The 17,276-nt window shown below is 30.1% G+C and overlaps 3 long non-coding RNA genes across 5 annotated transcripts; 1 reads left to right on the top strand and 2 right to left on the bottom strand.

Annotated features, from left to right (window-relative positions):
- Positions 1–2,006: 2,006 nt before the first annotated feature.
- On the bottom strand, positions 2,007–3,471 carry LOC125056811. 2 transcript variants are annotated; one of them, XR_007118120.1, is made up of 2 exons: positions 3,144–3,471; positions 2,007–2,036 (listed from the first exon to the last, which is right to left on the bottom strand). It is a non-coding gene; the product is annotated as an uncharacterized LOC125056811 (long non-coding RNA). The 2 variants fall into 2 exon arrangements; XR_007118121.1 differs by having other exon boundaries at positions 3,153–3,471.
- A 526-nt stretch (positions 3,472–3,997) lies between these two features.
- Positions 3,998–5,285, top strand: LOC125056810. 2 transcript variants are annotated; one of them, XR_007118119.1, is made up of 2 exons: positions 3,998–4,142; positions 5,256–5,285. It is a non-coding gene; the product is annotated as an uncharacterized LOC125056810 (long non-coding RNA). The 2 variants fall into 2 exon arrangements; XR_007118118.1 differs by having other exon boundaries at positions 3,998–4,151.
- Positions 5,286–6,523: 1,238 nt separating this feature from the next.
- LOC125056718 lies at positions 6,524–7,059 on the bottom strand. The gene is made up of 2 exons (XR_007118098.1): positions 6,668–7,059; positions 6,524–6,564 (listed from the first exon to the last, which is right to left on the bottom strand). It is a non-coding gene; the product is annotated as an uncharacterized LOC125056718 (long non-coding RNA).
- Between the last annotated feature and the right edge of the window lie 10,217 nt (positions 7,060–17,276).

The raw sequence follows: 17,276 nt of genomic DNA, 5'->3' as shown, positions 1-17,276 counted from the left end.
TTTGGAATCTCATGGTATTCTGTTAAGAAATTTTACATTACGTCTTGATAAGTGGAGGCAGGTAACCTAGTAAGTTGTTGTCTATTAATATCGTGACAATTGACTCATTTTATTTTATAAAAAGAGTAAATTGTCAAAATTTTCATCATACATAAACAAAATATTTTTAATAAAACAAAATAGAGAACAAAATGGTCGACGTTTGAAATAAAATTAATAATATTAAAAAAAAGATAAACTGCCCTGCGATTCTGTAACTCGCTTCACACACTCTCAGCGCTGAGTTTTGCTGTCAAATCGTTCGTTTCGGTGTCATGTTACAATTTGGTATTCTGTTAAACAATAACCGCGACAAAAGCGCCGCTCAAATAAGATTGTTCACATTTGGAACTAAAATTTGGCACTGCTACACTTACGCTCCAAAATTGTTGGTATTTGGTATTCTGATACATACCATTTGACATCTCATCTCATTTAAATGTACATTTTGTACGTCAAATTAAAAGTTGCTCTTCCCTCGCTGAAATCGTCATTTACCAGTGAGTTGCCATTTTTAGCGAAGTTAAAACTTGTTTTATGTGAAAATATTCTAACATAGGACAATCTATATGTATCTTGGGGTAAGTTTATAAAATAATATTTATCAATACAGCATTATTTTACGAAAAAAATTATATATATAAACATTAAGCTTCGTGAAATTGAACTTTGTTATTGTTACAGAAGGCCCGTTTCCACTTTTAAAGTTTAAACCTCTATTTCAAGAAATAAATGATGTAATCCATTAAAAAATACTTAATATAATATCTATAGATGGCGAAGAAAATGTAGGCACGAAACGACCAATTGGTTTCTCGGCGTTGGTTATTATCGCTTTTTTCCAATACTCAAGAAATTATATGGTATTGACGAAACCTAGAACATATGCTGCTGAGATGAACGAAGAGTCTAGTAAATACTAAATAGATGATCTAAGGTAAACATTTTGATTACTTTAGCATTAAAAATATAATTTTTATCCAAGAACCAATTTTTCGATGCAGTCTTGATCATGTCTTGTCTCCAGCAGAGATAAGTCGAACAAAAAACGATAAATAAGATAGGTAAATATTGTAATATATTTGTATTTTTCTACTATACTAAAATTATAAATCTAATAATTTCAGAGATCCCCAAATGTTCAAAATTCCTGATAGAAAAATACATTCTGCCTTTGAAGAAGAAGAATATTACATGTGTATCATACAACAAGGCCCCTGGATATAAAAAGACACAATAGTGCAGACATTTTCAAATTATTGAATTTCGACTATCCTTCAATTTATAATAAATGATAACACAGTACAATTTCGGTTCCTATATTTTTATAAAATATATTGATATAACATTAAGGTTTTGGATAAAAACATTATTCTGCTTTACACAAGTATGAAATACCATCATTACATACATGATGGTTTAAGTACTTATTAAGCTTTTTTAAATTTATCGTTCATAACTATTACTTTTTACAAACTAATTAGAAAATATATTAAAATAAATATATTTATCTACAAAATAAAGTAGAGGTTATTGATTAGCTCTATGTGAGGCTGTGTTTTAATTAGTTTTTATTATACTTAAGTTTGTTTTACTGAAAGTTATTTTGTAGTGTGTTAAAAGTTTACTATAATCATTAAATTAAATGTTTAAAGTTATTATATTGTTCTTTTATTCACCTATAAAGTAACATGGCTTATATATTTTTCATTTCGGCTTAGCTATGTATTTAACTCGGTTACTACGTTTTCTATAGGCAGTCATTAAATAAGTGGTAGATTTAATTAATCATTTTATTAATATAATATTATTAGATACAAAAAAAAATATTATGAAGTACACAATTATCTTAAACACGGTAATACAATTTTTCATATAAAAATCATAGTTGTCCAAACTGCATTCAAAATAGATAAGTGGTCTCGGTTTAATATCTCTTCTTAACATTTCAATAATTGGTCATTTTCTTCCTCATTCTTGACAACTACCACTGATGGCTGTAATACAATGATTATCTGTTAAAATTGTAAATAGGAAAATGTGGTAGGTCACTGTACTGACACAATAATATTGCATAGCAATTTAATTATTGTAAAGTTAAGGTAAATAATAAAATAACTTGCATAAAACACACAAAAACTTATATATGGGATATCTTTGTATTTCTAAGTAAAGTATCTTAAAAACATGTTTGATAATATTATAACTAAGCCAAATATTATTAAAAGTTTTATACAAGGCTTAGTAATTTCGCACAGTATTTGATTCAGTACTATGAATAAAAAAAATCTTGAGCAAACCTATATTTAGACTCAAAAATCCAAATCCAAGTATGTACTTTAAAAACAATTATTTATTAATGAAACAAATCCAAGACCCATAAAGGGTATGTTTAGTTTTAAAGTGTAGTCAGCAGCAATAACTATCTTTTGATTGCTTTATTAAATAAGTTATGGCAATGTTGTTTCCAACATTTAAAATTAACGTTGATCACTTGAAATGGTATGAATTTGAGCAATTGAAAGCTTATATATTTGATCCAACATACCTAACATGATTATTTATACTTGTATTCTGAAATCTGAACAATTAAATTAAATTCAACTTGATCAGTTAAAATTAATACTTCTTATATTTCATGAATGGAATTTGAAGTTAGGAAACCTAAAAATATTTTTTTATTTGACATTTTTAACCAACAATTTCATTCAGAATAATGATTCTTTACAATGTCGCTTCGATTTAACCTATTACATTTGACTTAAAATTTGCCATCAAACAAACAAACTTTGTTAACTGTTTTACTAGTCACTACTTATTCCTATTTATTTACTATGATAGTTATTATATTTCTAAAATAGTTTGAATAGAATTCAGTTTTTATGAGTGTTAGTAAAAACATAGGTAATATTGTTGTTGTGTGTTTGACCTCTGAATCACTTAAAAAGGTTGCAATAGTAGTTTCATGGCATCTAAAAAGTACCAACACTTGCACTTACACAAATGAATAAATATATAAACACTAATTTTTCTTCTTTATAGATAGGTACCCTTTTATTTTATAATTACTCAACAAAATATTATATGAAAACATTGGCATTAACCTTGGTTACCTTTAGTAACATTTTGAAAATTTAAAACACCTATCCATCCTGTTTACTTTGAATCCGTAGCCCATTTGCTGAGAGAATCACTTTTAGCGTGACATCATCTTTTATCTTTTTGTTAAGATAATATTCTTAAATTTTTTACAATATATCCAGATGTTAGGTATCCCTTGTTTCGTGCTGAAACATAATTAATATTTTTAAGTTTCTGTCGCTCATATACACCACGGCTGGTCAGTTGTCGGGTAAATACGAAATATAAACTCTTAATTGGAAGTTATAAACAAAATACGTAACTTACGATTGACTAATAAATAAACTCACTACTTACCTTTAAGCGGCCCCATTGCCAGATGGGTTTTAATAATTTTCCTCGCTATTCTATTATTTTCCATCAGATAAATCATTTTTGAGATATTTTCACGGTTTATCTTTTTTTTTAATATTTTTTTTAATTCAAACGTCGACCTTTTTGTTTTATTAAAAATATTTTGTTTATGTATGATGAAAATTTTGACAATTAACTCTTTTTATAAAATAAAATGAGTCAATTGTCACGATATTAATAGACAACAACTCACTAGGTTACCTCCCTCCACTTATCAAGACGTAATGTAAAATTTATTAACAGAATACCATGAGATTCCAAAAATTACGTCAGTGACGAAGGGAGCGCTGTAACTGCGTAGTGGACTCACGGAATAACTATTATTTTATAAAAAGAGTTAATTGTCAAAATTTTCATCATACATAAACAAAATATTTTTAATAAAACAAAATGGTCGACGTTTGAATTAAAAAAAATATTAAAAAAAAAGATAAACCGACAGAAACTTAAAAATATAGATAGATATATTGTAAAAAATTTAAGAATATTATCTTAACAAAAAGATAAAAGATGATGTCACGCTAAAAGTGATTCTCTCAGCAAATGGGCTACGGATTCAAAGTAAACAGGATGGATAGGTGTTTTAAATTTTCAAAATGTTACTAAAGGTAACCAAGGTTAATGCCAATGTTTTCATATAATATTTTGTTGAGTAATTATAAAATAAAAGGGTACCTATCTATAAAGAAGAAAAATTAGTGTTTATATATTTATTCATTTGTGTAAGTGCAAGTGTTGGTACTTTTTAGATGCCATGAAACTACTATTGCAACCTTTTTAAGTGATTCAGAGGTCAAACACACAACAACAATATTACCTATGTTTTTACTAACACTCATAAAAACTGAATTCTATTAAAACTATTTTAGAAATATAATAACTATCATAGTAAATAAATAGGAATAAGTAGTGACTAGTAAAACAGTTAACAAAGTTTGTTTGTTTGATGGCAAATTTGAAGTCAAATGTAATAGGTTAAATCGAAGCGACATTGTAAAGAATAATGAAATTGTTGGTTAAAAATGTCAAATAAAAAAATATTTTTAGGTTTCCTAACTTCAAATTCCATTCATGAAATATAAGAAGTATTAATTTTAACTGATCAAGTTGAATTTAATTTAATTGTTCAGATTTCAGAATACAAGTATAAATAATCATGTTAGGTATGTTGGATCAAATATATAAGCTTTCAATTGCTCAAATTCATACCATTTCAAGTGATCAACGTTAATTTTAAATGTTGGAAACAACATTGCCATAACTTATTTAATAATAAAGCAATCAAAAGATAGTTATTGCTGCTGACTACACTTTAAAACTAAACATACCCTTTATGGGTCTTGGATTTGTTTCATTAATAAATAATTGTTTTTAAAGTACATGCTTGGATTTGGATTTTTGAGTCTAAATATAGGTTTGCTCAAGATTTTTTTTATTCATAGTACTGAATCAAATACTGTGCGAAATTACTAAGCCTTGTTACCATAAAACTTTTAATAATATTTGGCTTAGTTATAATATTATCAAACATGTTTTTAAGATACTTTACTTAAAAATACAAAGATATCCCATATATAAGTTTTTGTGTGTTTTATGCAAGTTTTTTTATTATTTACCTTAACTTTACAATAATTAAATTGCTATGCAATATTATTGTGTCAGTACAGTGACCTACCACATTTCCCTATTTACAATTTTAACAGATAATCATTGTATTACAGCCATCAGTGGTAGTTGTCAAGAATGAGGAAGAAAATGACCAATTATTGAAATGTTAAGAAGAGATATTAAACCGAGACCACTAATCTATTTTGAATGCAGTTTGGACAACTATGATTTTTATATGAAAAATTGTATTACCGTGTTTCAGATAATTGTGTACTTCATAATAATTTTTTTGTATCTAATAATATTATATTAATAAAATGATTAATTAAATCTACCACTTATTTAATGACTGCCTATAGAAAACGTAGTAACCGAGTTAAATACATAGCTAAGCCGAAATGAAAAATATATAAGCCATGTTACTTTATAGGTGAATAAAAGAACAATATAATAACTTTAAACATTTAATTTAATGATTATAGTAAACTTTTAACACACTACAAAATAACTTTCAGTAAAACAAACTTAATAATAAAAACTAATTAAAACACAGCCTCACATAGAGCTAATCAATAACATCTACTTTATTTTGTAGATAAATATATTTATTTTAATATATTTTCTAATTAGTTTGTAAAAAGTAATAGTTAGGAACGATAAATTTAAAAAAGCTTAATAAGTACTTAAACAATCATGTATGTAATGATGGTATTTCATACTTGTGTAAAGCAGAATAATGTTTTTATCCAAAACCTTAATGTTATATCAATATATTTTATAAAAATATAGGAACCGAAATTGTACTGTGTTATCATTTATTATAAATTGAAGGATAGTCGAAATTCAATAATTTGAAAATGTCTGCACTATTGTGTCTTTTTATATCCAGGGGCCTTGTTGTATGATACACATGTAATATTCTTCTTCTTCAAAGGCAGAATGTATTTTTCTATCAGGAATTTTGAACATTTGGGGATCTCTGAAATTATTAGATTTATAATTTTAGTATAGTAGAAAAATACAAATATATTACAATATTTACCTATCTTATTTATCGTTTTTTGTTCGACTTATCTCTGCTGGAGACAAGACATGATCAAGACTGCATCGAAAAATTGGTTCTTGGATAAAAATTATATTTTTAATGCTAAAGTAATCAAAATGTTTACCTTAGATCATCTATTTAGTATTTACTAGACTCTTCGTTCATCTCAGCAGCATATGTTCTAGGTTTCGTCAATACCATATAATTTCTTGAGTATTGGAAAAAAGCGATAATAACCAACGCCGAGAAACCAATTGGTCGTTTCGTGCCTACATTTTCTTCGCCATCTAAAGATATTATATTAAGTATTTTTTAATGGATTACATCATTTATTTCTTGAAATAGAGGTTTAAACTTTAAAAGTGGAAACGGGCCTTCTGTAACAATAACAAAGTTCAATTTCACGAAGCTTAATGTTTATATATATAATTTTTTTCGTAAAATAATGCTGTATTGATAAATATTATTTTATAAACTTACCCCAAGATACATATAGATTGTCCTATGTTAGAATATTTTCACATAAAACAAGTTTTAACTTCGCTAAAAATGGCTAACTCACTGGTAATTGGTAAATGACGATTTCAGCGAGGGAAGAGCAACTTTTAATTTGTCAATTGTCGTACAAAATGTACATTTAAGTGAGATGAGATGTCAAATGGTATGTATCAGAATACCAAATACCAACAATTTTGGAGCGTAAGTGTAGCAGTGCCAAATTTTAGTTCCAAATGTTAACAATCTCATTTGAGCGGCGCTTTTGTCGCGGTTATTGTTTAACAGAATACCAAATTGTAACATGACACCGAAACGAACGATTTGACAGCAAAAATCAGCGCTGAGGGTGTGTGAAGTGAGTTACAGAATCGCAGGGCTGTCCCATACTGAAACGGAAAGTATTCTTTTTGTAAAACAACAGTTTAATTAATATGTTTTTTTTTAATTCCACATCATTATTCTATCTTAACAGTTACTACTAATTCGATAGAACGACACAATAATACCCACATCGATTATCCTACATAATAAAACATTATAAAAATATATTTATATTCCTAACACACCGTTAGTCTTATAAGTAACAAAATAGCAAGCAACTCTTGTGAACTCAGCCAGTGTACAAACAAATAGGTCTACCTCAATAGAAATTTTGTTTATTATTTGTATAGTAAGTGTTATGTAGTAATTATTGTAACGTACCGTTGATATGTTGAATGGTAGAGACTAGCTCACGACACAGGGAATCCTAGTGTAGGGGCACTTTCTTTTTTAACTAAACATCCTTTTTTATAATGAATAATAATGGTCTTCTTTTTAACTCAAGAACGTTGGAACGAATTTTTACGTATTTTACGTTTTTGAGTTTGTCTTGGTCGGGAATACGATAATGGGTTTTAAAATAAGATATTGGTCAATAAAAAAATATCATTAACTAAACATCAGTCTAGCCGTTCTTTTGTATTAAATAGTATAACAAACCGCAACTGACAGCTCAGGTTGTTTACGGTTTCCTTTGATAATACCGGAAAACTTTGAAATTAAACTTAATTATTTTAAAATTAATTTTTAAATCATAAATCTGCTCATTCATTGACTAGGTTCATGATGGTTTATTTATTTCAACTTTGTTACATTAAAATAAAAACAAATAACATAAATATTAGGGATGCAACGGGCGGTCTTATTTCTAACAAGCTCTTCCAGGCAACCCAAGTAGGGAATATCCAAAAAAAGCAATACTAAAAGTAAAGCAGTGCGTAACCAAATCAACAAAAATAAAATTAGAAGTAAGACTAAAAATTACAAAATTACAATTACCAAACTTAATCTTAAATAAAATAATAATAAAATAAACTAAAAACTAAAAGCTAATTACAATGTAATACGAAAGAATAAGAAAATACCTGAAATACAAATGGAGCATGATAGGATATTGTTAAGAAGTGTTTATGTAGAAGACTTTCAAAAGAGGTTAGGGAGGAAGCCAATCGTATGGAGTCTATTCTACAACTTAATGGCGGATATTCTTAACAAATTGCTTAAAAAGCATCTATTAGAGGAGCGTAACATATAGTTATGAGAATATATTACATAGCTTAATAATAACCTTTATAATTTTTGGAAAAAATATTAATATGTTAAATTTAAAATTTGCATTATATTTCTCGAACTGTTCAAAAGAATTCAGTCGAGACATCTTGATCGCGCCAGGTCATGGGCGGGCTGACCGCAAGTTTTATTTTTTACTAAATGTTGAACACGTAATGCATGAAGAATAAAGGTTTTTGTGGTTTAAGAGTAATTAGAATATAAACTGTTTTGAGCTGATCTGAGGAGAGTCACTCCATAACGCTATTTCAATATTAAATGGAAATTTAGATACGATACATAAGAGTAAAAAAGCGATTACATTAATAATGTATCTTGTCCTCGCATTTCTTTTGTTTTAAAGTAGGTGATTACCCAACGGTGTCGTATTACTTTGCATAAATGCGCACGTTGATTGGAAGATGTCATGATTTCGGAGTTTTTTGGTTAATTGTGGTCTTGTCAAGCTCAAAATAACTTTATTCATATAGGTAACCAAGTACACTTATGACCATCAGCAGAAAAGATGTTAAATTGATTCTTACATTTTCTTAAATTTACATTTACTACCAGTTCGCAAGTCAAGGGCGTAGAGCGGGCAAGAAGAACTGGCAAGAACCTCTCCGCCACTATTTTTAATCGCCAAGTTTTGAATCATACAAATTGTTTGAACTGGGGCAAATCAATCCCAAGGATTAGAATCATTTAGGTAATCGTCACATTTATAAAAAGTTTAATTGATTTATTTATGTTTAAAGAGAGTTTTGAATTTATTTTATTATTATTGATTACTTAAGATGTCATGTGGAACATGGTGTAATGGTTGCAGCTCCTTACAAACCTTGTGTAAAACAAAAATCTTGTCGATTAAAAAGAGTGGCGTAGAGTTTATTGCCAGTGTCTCTCTTCCGTTCTACGCCCTTGATTTGAGAACTGGCAGTAAATGTAAAATTAGAAGCATTTAATGTATATTTCTTTTTTGACGTTCATAAGTTTACCTACATGAATAAATGATTTTTGACTTTTGACAATAGAATTATATATATAAAGATAATACACGGAAGATCCGTCTGTAGGCGGTAAACCGACATATTTAATTATTATTCGTAATCCTATTCCCAATGTCATCTAAACTATGACAAAGCGATCAGTAACGCTTATGTTAAAAACCCAAAGACGTCTCACAAAATGACTCAATTTAAAATTATGATCTAAATGTTATATAATTTAAATGCAACTAGTTCAAGGACTAATGAATTGTCATTTATATATTTTATATTTTAAATATACAAATTGACTATTTGTGAGCTAATTTGCTTATAAATTATTTAAATATACATTAACAGGAATATAATACACACAAATATTGTGATAAAAAACAATCACGAGACTAACGTCGTATCCTCTAACAAACATCATGCATTAAAACGTAACAAGATGCAATACTCACTCCAAATAAGCATCGGATGTATGTTTTATATCTCTTTAGTATTAAAATATCCAACTTATGATTGGATAATTTAAAAAATTAATGTAAAAGATTTCCAACAAAATTATTTAAAAAAAAAAATAACGAAGAGGAGTCTATTAGACGGATTAATTCATATTATTGTTTGTATTAATATATAATTAAAGGAAAAATTCTACGAAAGACTAGGCGGTCAAAAGACTATAGCCTGCGCCATGGGCAAAAAGAAAAAAAAAATGATATTGTTTATGTTACAATTTTGTGGTTTTAAAAACTTTATATTGTGTATAATAAAGCTTTTTCTTTCTTTCTTTCTTTCAGTTACTTAATATTTTTTACTTTAATATTTTTTTTGTAAATAACAGTTCTAAATTGGTGTTCATGCGTTCATCTATACACAAAGATTTTACTATGCCAAGTCATTTAATAGTAAAAATTCATTCACGTCCTAAGCGTTAGTAATAATATTGTGTCATTGGCTCAAATAGAATAATTTCATAGGAAAGGTCAACGTATTTTAGGTATTTTGTAATAAATGTTAATACGATTACTCAAATACCTTGCACCAGTGTAAAAACTGATTGCGCTAAGACGTAAAATATCACCTAGTTCCGATGATACCAAACCGGTCACGTCAAGGATAACACTTTAAAGTCACGGCCGTAGGGTATGCTCAGACTTACAGATAGTTTACTCAGGAGTTTTTATAAAAAAATGTAGCCACTTCATGGAAAGTATAAGCTGGGTTTGCCCCTAAAACTAGACAGATGAGAATGTAAAACAAAAAATGACTCCAGTCTGTGTTTCGTGAAGTGGATGTATGATTATATATAACAATTCTGCTGCTCTTTGGACGTGTTTTGAACTTAACGAAAGCTCGTAAAATGCATCACTCGAATAGGATACTTGTAGTAAACAGTACAAAAAGTAGATAATGTTATTTATTGAAACGAATACTTGTCGAAACTGTCGTAAAGTTCGTTCCTCAGTACTACTGTTTACCTCGGTTTACGGGTAACCAAAACATGCCAATGTCATTTAATTATTTTACTTTTTCTTCTCCTGACGTGTAGATAACCCTGACTAAATGGCTACGACCTTGTCTTATACCACTGCTGTTTGGAGAAACATCCAGGTTTGAGGAACTCGTGGCCACTGATGTGATAGGAAAAATGTAAGTATCATAAGGACGGGTTTGACAATATTGTTAAATATTATAATAAATGCAGTGTTGGCTTAGTTGCTTCAGCGTACGAATTTCATCCTTGAGGTCGTTGGTTCAATCCCCAGCTGTGCACCAGTGTACTTTCTTTCTATGTCCTAATTTAACATGCACTCGAACGGTGAAGGAAAACATAGCGAGCAAACCGACTTGCCTTAGACCCAAAAAGTCGATGGCGTGTGTCAGGCACAAGAGGCTGATACAGAAATCTGAAGCCCATACCTAAATTAAGGTTGTAGCGCCACTAATAAATATGACTCGATGACAGAAAGTGTAGGATAATAAATTAAGCTAACATATCGTCACACTAAAAAAAACAACGTTTATTTATTTATGTATTTAAGTCAACCACATCATATATAATGCTTGTATATGTTATATATATGTTACAAGCTATCGATTGTCAATTACATGAAACATAAATGTTAAAAAAAATTAAAAATATTACACTTCCAATTAGATTAGATTTTAGTAAAAAATTTTTGCTCAACAATGCGGATTAGGTATCATATAGGCACTTCACAATGTTTTTTTTAAATTGATCAGCCCACTACCGAATATATGAAGTCTTCATTTTTATATACTGATTATATAAAAACTACTTAAAACTATAATGCATGCAGTATCGTCTGATGTCATCTTCACCTGACAAAAATCTCACTAAGAAATATTAATTACGGCCTCCAAAAACTTTTTAAGTTGCATAAGTAATTACCAATAAATAATATTGATTTCGACTTAATATGCCGATTTATTCAAATTAACGTGAAAAATGATTGATTTATAGCTTTTATATTGGTATTGATATGCTACCATGGTACATATATTTGAGGAAGACCTCTGCTGAATGAACTGACATTTAAATAAACGTAAAGCTATATAATAGCTATGATTATGTACGAACATATTATGAGTAATAATTAATAAAATATTATGGAGTTTCTGTTCTTTCCTCGAATACATTCAAGGTAATCGCTAGAACAGTGTTTTTCAACGTTTTTTGTTGGCATGCCCAACCTTAGGCTTTCTAAAATTCTTATGATCCCCCTACGTTACATACACAACTTTTAATGCTAAAAAAATTAATTGTAAAGAAAGAAGGTTTGAGGAAGAAATTACTAGGAAATTGTTAACGAAACACAGTAAGTGTATTTTCATAACATAAGAAAAACTGTAATTAAATTACAAATAATTTTGATAAATTTTCAAATAGCCCCTCTTTGCAATCCACTTGCCTCCCTCTTTTATTAGCTTCAAGTTCATATCATACATGATTCAAATAAATTGATTAACTTTTATTTAGTAACACTTTCCTTTAACTGTCTTTCTTCTCTGTACGCAATTACATTATGTATATAATAATTCCATAACATTTTGTACTACTTAATCTTTAAATTGATATATATTCCAACACACAAATATAAGGTATTTACATAATATATATATTAATATTAGTAGGTATACTCGTAGTAATAATAACAGTAAATTGATAAATAGAAAATTAATTTAAAAGTTTGGTCCGTGTGCATTGAATTGCGATACAATATTTGTTGAGTGAGGAGAGCACCAGCTTTGTGGTCACCGGTAGTAGTTTTCAGACGCCTATTTAATTCTTTAATTAGCGCCTGTGCACGTGAACCCCACGGCTCAAGAGTCTCTACTCCAAAATCAAATTTTATATTAGGTTTATTACTTTCCGGCTTCTATACTTCTTATTTAAAACTTCTTGGTTAAAAAATATTATCTCATATTATTAACTCGTAAACATATACGAATTCTAGTTAACTGTCATCAATTTATATGAATGTAAAAACTAATGACGATGTCGCAACTATAATATAATATGTTATCTGAGGCCTTCATAACACATTTTATGCGTTCTCAGATTATTCTAATGATGTTTTAAAATTTATAATAACCTCCAGATATGATTAGAAAGAACTATACATTATGTTTTAATATGCGTTTGAAGTGTCATGTCTATACAGGGTGGCCAAAAAGCCGTGGATCAAACGCAAACTAGGTGATAGATGGGGTCATCAGCTGCAAAAAAATATTTTACGGGAGGTCCTTAAGCGCAACCCCTGTAGAGTTATAATTTATTTTGCGTTTTTAAAAGACTTTTTTTACTAATTCTTATTAAAATTCGAAAAAATCGACATTCTGTATCTTTTTCATAATATCCACTAAATTGGTACTGATGAGATATTGCGTTAGACATACTATTTATGGTTGTATAATGGGTGTATTGACGATAATATTAAGTCATACCTACGATATAAAATTTTCTCAAATCATAACTTTTTGTTTACTTCGGACCCCACTGTGAACAAAAAATACTCTACCGAAATGTGACCCTGTATATATAACATGTTTTGGCGCATTAAATAGGGATTCTGAAAAGGAATTACACATGGTCATGAGTGGCGCTAATTTCTTTCTAGGACGAAAAAACAAAACAACGATTGTGAAATAATTGTTTTAATAAAACAAAACATTTTACAATAAATGCTCAAAATTCTTGCCTCTGACCATAATACATTAAGTCTTGATCATTGATGTTTGTTATATGTACATATATAACATATAATTATACCTACAGGTCAAATGTTTTTTTACAAATATTTTATTTAACATAATACATAAATGCCGCCTAGAATCAAAATATTTTTTTTAAATATTTAATAGCCCAATATCTTCTATTTGTAACCGTATTTTACTGAAATCATGAAAATTGTATTGAAAATTTTCATGAAAAATTACTTTCATGCTCTTTTGTTACAATTTTCTACATAAATAATGTTGTAGAGCTTATAAGCTTTTTAGTACAAAGTTCTACATCACCTCTTTCGGTGCTTTCTCAGCTGATATAAATCGTATTGTATTAAGGGTATAATTTTTTTATATTATGCGGGAGTACAGAGTACAATGGAAAGTTGGAAATAGAGTTTTATAAGATATTGAATTGAAATAAAACTTTTCTACTTTAATTAAAAATGCAAATCTAACCACGATTGCTGAATTAATACGCAAAACCACGAGTTATCAATTCGCGTTTAAAGCAAGAATAAAAATATTCTTTATTAAGCTATTTCTATTAATTTGTGTCTTAGACATGTTTTGTTTAATTTTAAATGATCTTGAATATAAATGGTGATGCGACGTAGTAAATAGTATTTTAAATATAAGTTTTTTGTTTCCTTGGTCTATGCTAATTGGTGAACGGAGTGTCGTAAAATAATTAATTAAGGTGCGTATGCTAAATTAATTATTTAGTTACGAAGGCTGTGTCGCATATGTCAAACTGTTAAAAAATTTCAACTTTACAAGATTCTTTCACTTAAATCGCTATAAAAATAGGAGGTCATGGAATTGTGATGGTAGGTTAGGATTTAAGGTTTTTTTATTAGTAGGTATAGCCCTGGTTTATAGAGCTGGGGCAAGTTGGGTGCAATGCTTGCAAGAATGCATCAGCATCCCTTCTTTAGGATGCATGAACCCCTGTTCTCCCGCTAAAGCGTCTGCGTCCAGGATTACACAGCACGATGGAACGGCGACGTGGATCCCCAGAGATCCCGCACTAGCGTCTGGGACACTAAGGACCCCCATGCCACTGACTTTGCGTTTAATCCTCCAGGGACGGCTAAATGTCTCGACATGAGTCTACCAGACTATCCAGTTCACTTAGATAGGTCTCAAATTCGGCCAAAGAGCAATTGTTGGGTTACCCAGTGTTGCTGCTTGCTTAACATAAGTCTCCTTAGTATACTTTTATAAGCGGGTTTATTACTGAGCGTACACAAAATATATTACCGTGTTTATTACTACGTTTTCCAATATACCAAGTAAAAAGTGGCCAGCTTTAAAGGCTGATATTTGTTTATTTATAAAGTAAATAAAACCTTAACCTCCATTGTGAAGCGATATTTATGAACAATTCAGATATTCTGTTTCGATGTCCGTTTCATTTCAACGTTGACCCCGAAGTGTAGTTCAAGACTTGTTGATGTTAAAGAATCAAACTGTATTGCCTAATCTGCAGTTTGAAATGCCAATTATTTGTACCACAATAATTTGAACAAGTTACCCCCAAATACAGTCGAGCCAGATTTGACTCCCGTAGTAGTAGTAGTAGTGTGGACTCTATTTCCACACTTAGACGTTTATTTGGTGCGTAAAGTCCTGGCTAACTAAGTCAGCCTAGATCCTTCCAGAAGTTTCCTGGGCACATTGCAGGCTTCACGGAGCGGCCTCACTGCTCCGAGGATTTCTGTTCGTTGGGAAGCTACAGCCACGCATATTCGACTTCCGTATGATGAGAATATATAATCACAAACGGAAGAACATACATACTTTAGTTACTAATTTTTAACTGAAACTATAATTACATAAAATATAGTTTCTAATCTGAATTAGTTGTAGCATTACAACTCTTGGATGATCTGACTTTTGGTGCAGTCAGCAATGCAATTAGTTGAAGTCAATTATAGTTCTTCATGGTACTCTAAATAAGTGAATTGTGTAAGATGGAGAAATGTTGAGAAGAGTTCAGTTGAGTGAGTGTGGGAGTAAAACAAGGTGGGTTATCATCTCAGTCTCTTTGTCCTAAGCTCCTTGGGAATAAAGATGTGGGTTGTTCAGGCATATTCGTCAATAATATAAATAATATAAATTATATTGGGTTGCAGAGGATTTTTTTGATGGCGCTGATCTAGAGCGAGAAAGAAGAGCGTTGTTATTAAGTAACTAAAACTAAACATGGATATAATATGTTATTATATCCATATTTAGTATTATATAAATAAGTTATTATTAATTATCACACAATTAACTTTGAGAACACTTTTATTTTATAACTTTACCGCTACCGTGGGTCGGCACGTGTAACCTTGTTTCGCCGAGAATTGAAAGAAGATACGATAACATTGCTTAGACTCACAAAACACACGAGATACTAATGTGTCTGCTGAATATATCGTTGGAAATGGGATATTATAATATCTTTTAGTTGTGCTACAACCCTATATGTATTTTTGCCGTCGATTGTTGGGTCTAAGACATGCCAGTTTCCTCACGATATATTCCTTCGCCTAGCGTATTAATTGCGCACATAGAAAAACTATTGATGCTCAACCATGACTAGACCAAGCCAGCTCAGTCAGCAATAATAATTATCTGTATTAAAAATTTTAAGGAATAAAAAAAGAGTCTGGGGCGGCCACAGAGGAGGCCGAAAATAATAAACGGCACAAATATAAGAGTCTTTCCTGTAACTTCGATTTTTTCCCTTTGGAGTAGAGACTCTTGGGCCGTGGAGTTCAAGTGCACAGGCGCTTATTAAAGATTTAAGTTGCGCCTGGTAGACAGCACCGGTGTCTCCAGAGCTGGTGTTTTCCTTGCTCAACGAATAAGTATCGTAATACAGCAAGGAAATGCTGCCAACATTAAAAGTACACTGCCACAGGGACCAAACTTTTTAAATTTTTTTTTAAATTTTCATTTTAATAATTTTTATTATTACTTTAAGAAAATATTAAATACAAATTATACTTTAAAACTAATATAATATTTAGGACAATATTTTTACACAATAATAACCATATGAACTTATGATGGTCTGATTAAATAAATAAATAAAGATTTGAAAAGCTGCTGTTGTTTTTGCTTAAACTAATCTCATCGACACCATATTTGGCATGCATCGCCATTTATGGCTCCTATTAATATCATAAAAACGATTTGCCATACTCAGACAATCTATTATAATAAATACATACAGTTTTATAGCTACTTGTTGGTATTTTGATTGCGAAAAATCATAGAAAAAACCCGTTTTGTACGAAAAAGACACAAGTAATATATTAAAGATTGAAACATCCTTACAACCTGTCGTTGCATAATGGGACAGAAACATTGCTTTCACTGTGAGTTGATAATCAGTCTATCAGCGTTCACTGACAGATCAATATAACAGAGTACTGTTTTCACTTCTGAGTGGGAGTTCCCTAGTACCAGCTCCTTCCTCTTGACCGTATTCAGAGCCGAGCACCTAGATCCCTTGGCGTTGCGTAGAGATGTGGGGTCACTCTGCATCTTCTACCGCATTTACTTCGCGTTTTTAAGGCAGTTTCTTCCGCGCACCACTATGTGGAACCAGTTGCCCACTTAAGTATATCGAACCAATTGGGACTTAGGGTCCATGAAAAGAGCGTACCAATTCTTAAAAGGCCGGCAAAGCACTCGCGAGCCCTCTAGCGTTGAAAGCGTCCATGGGTGGTGTATGACTTAACATCAGTTGAGCCTCCTGCCTG

This window comes from Pieris napi, chromosome 15 (assembly GCF_905475465.1).
Source record: "Pieris napi chromosome 15, ilPieNapi1.2, whole genome shotgun sequence".
Classification (NCBI taxonomy): Eukaryota; Metazoa; Arthropoda; class Insecta; order Lepidoptera; family Pieridae; genus Pieris; species Pieris napi.
Note: the sequence above shows the minus strand (reverse complement) of the source record. Positions and strands in the feature narration are given on the sequence as shown.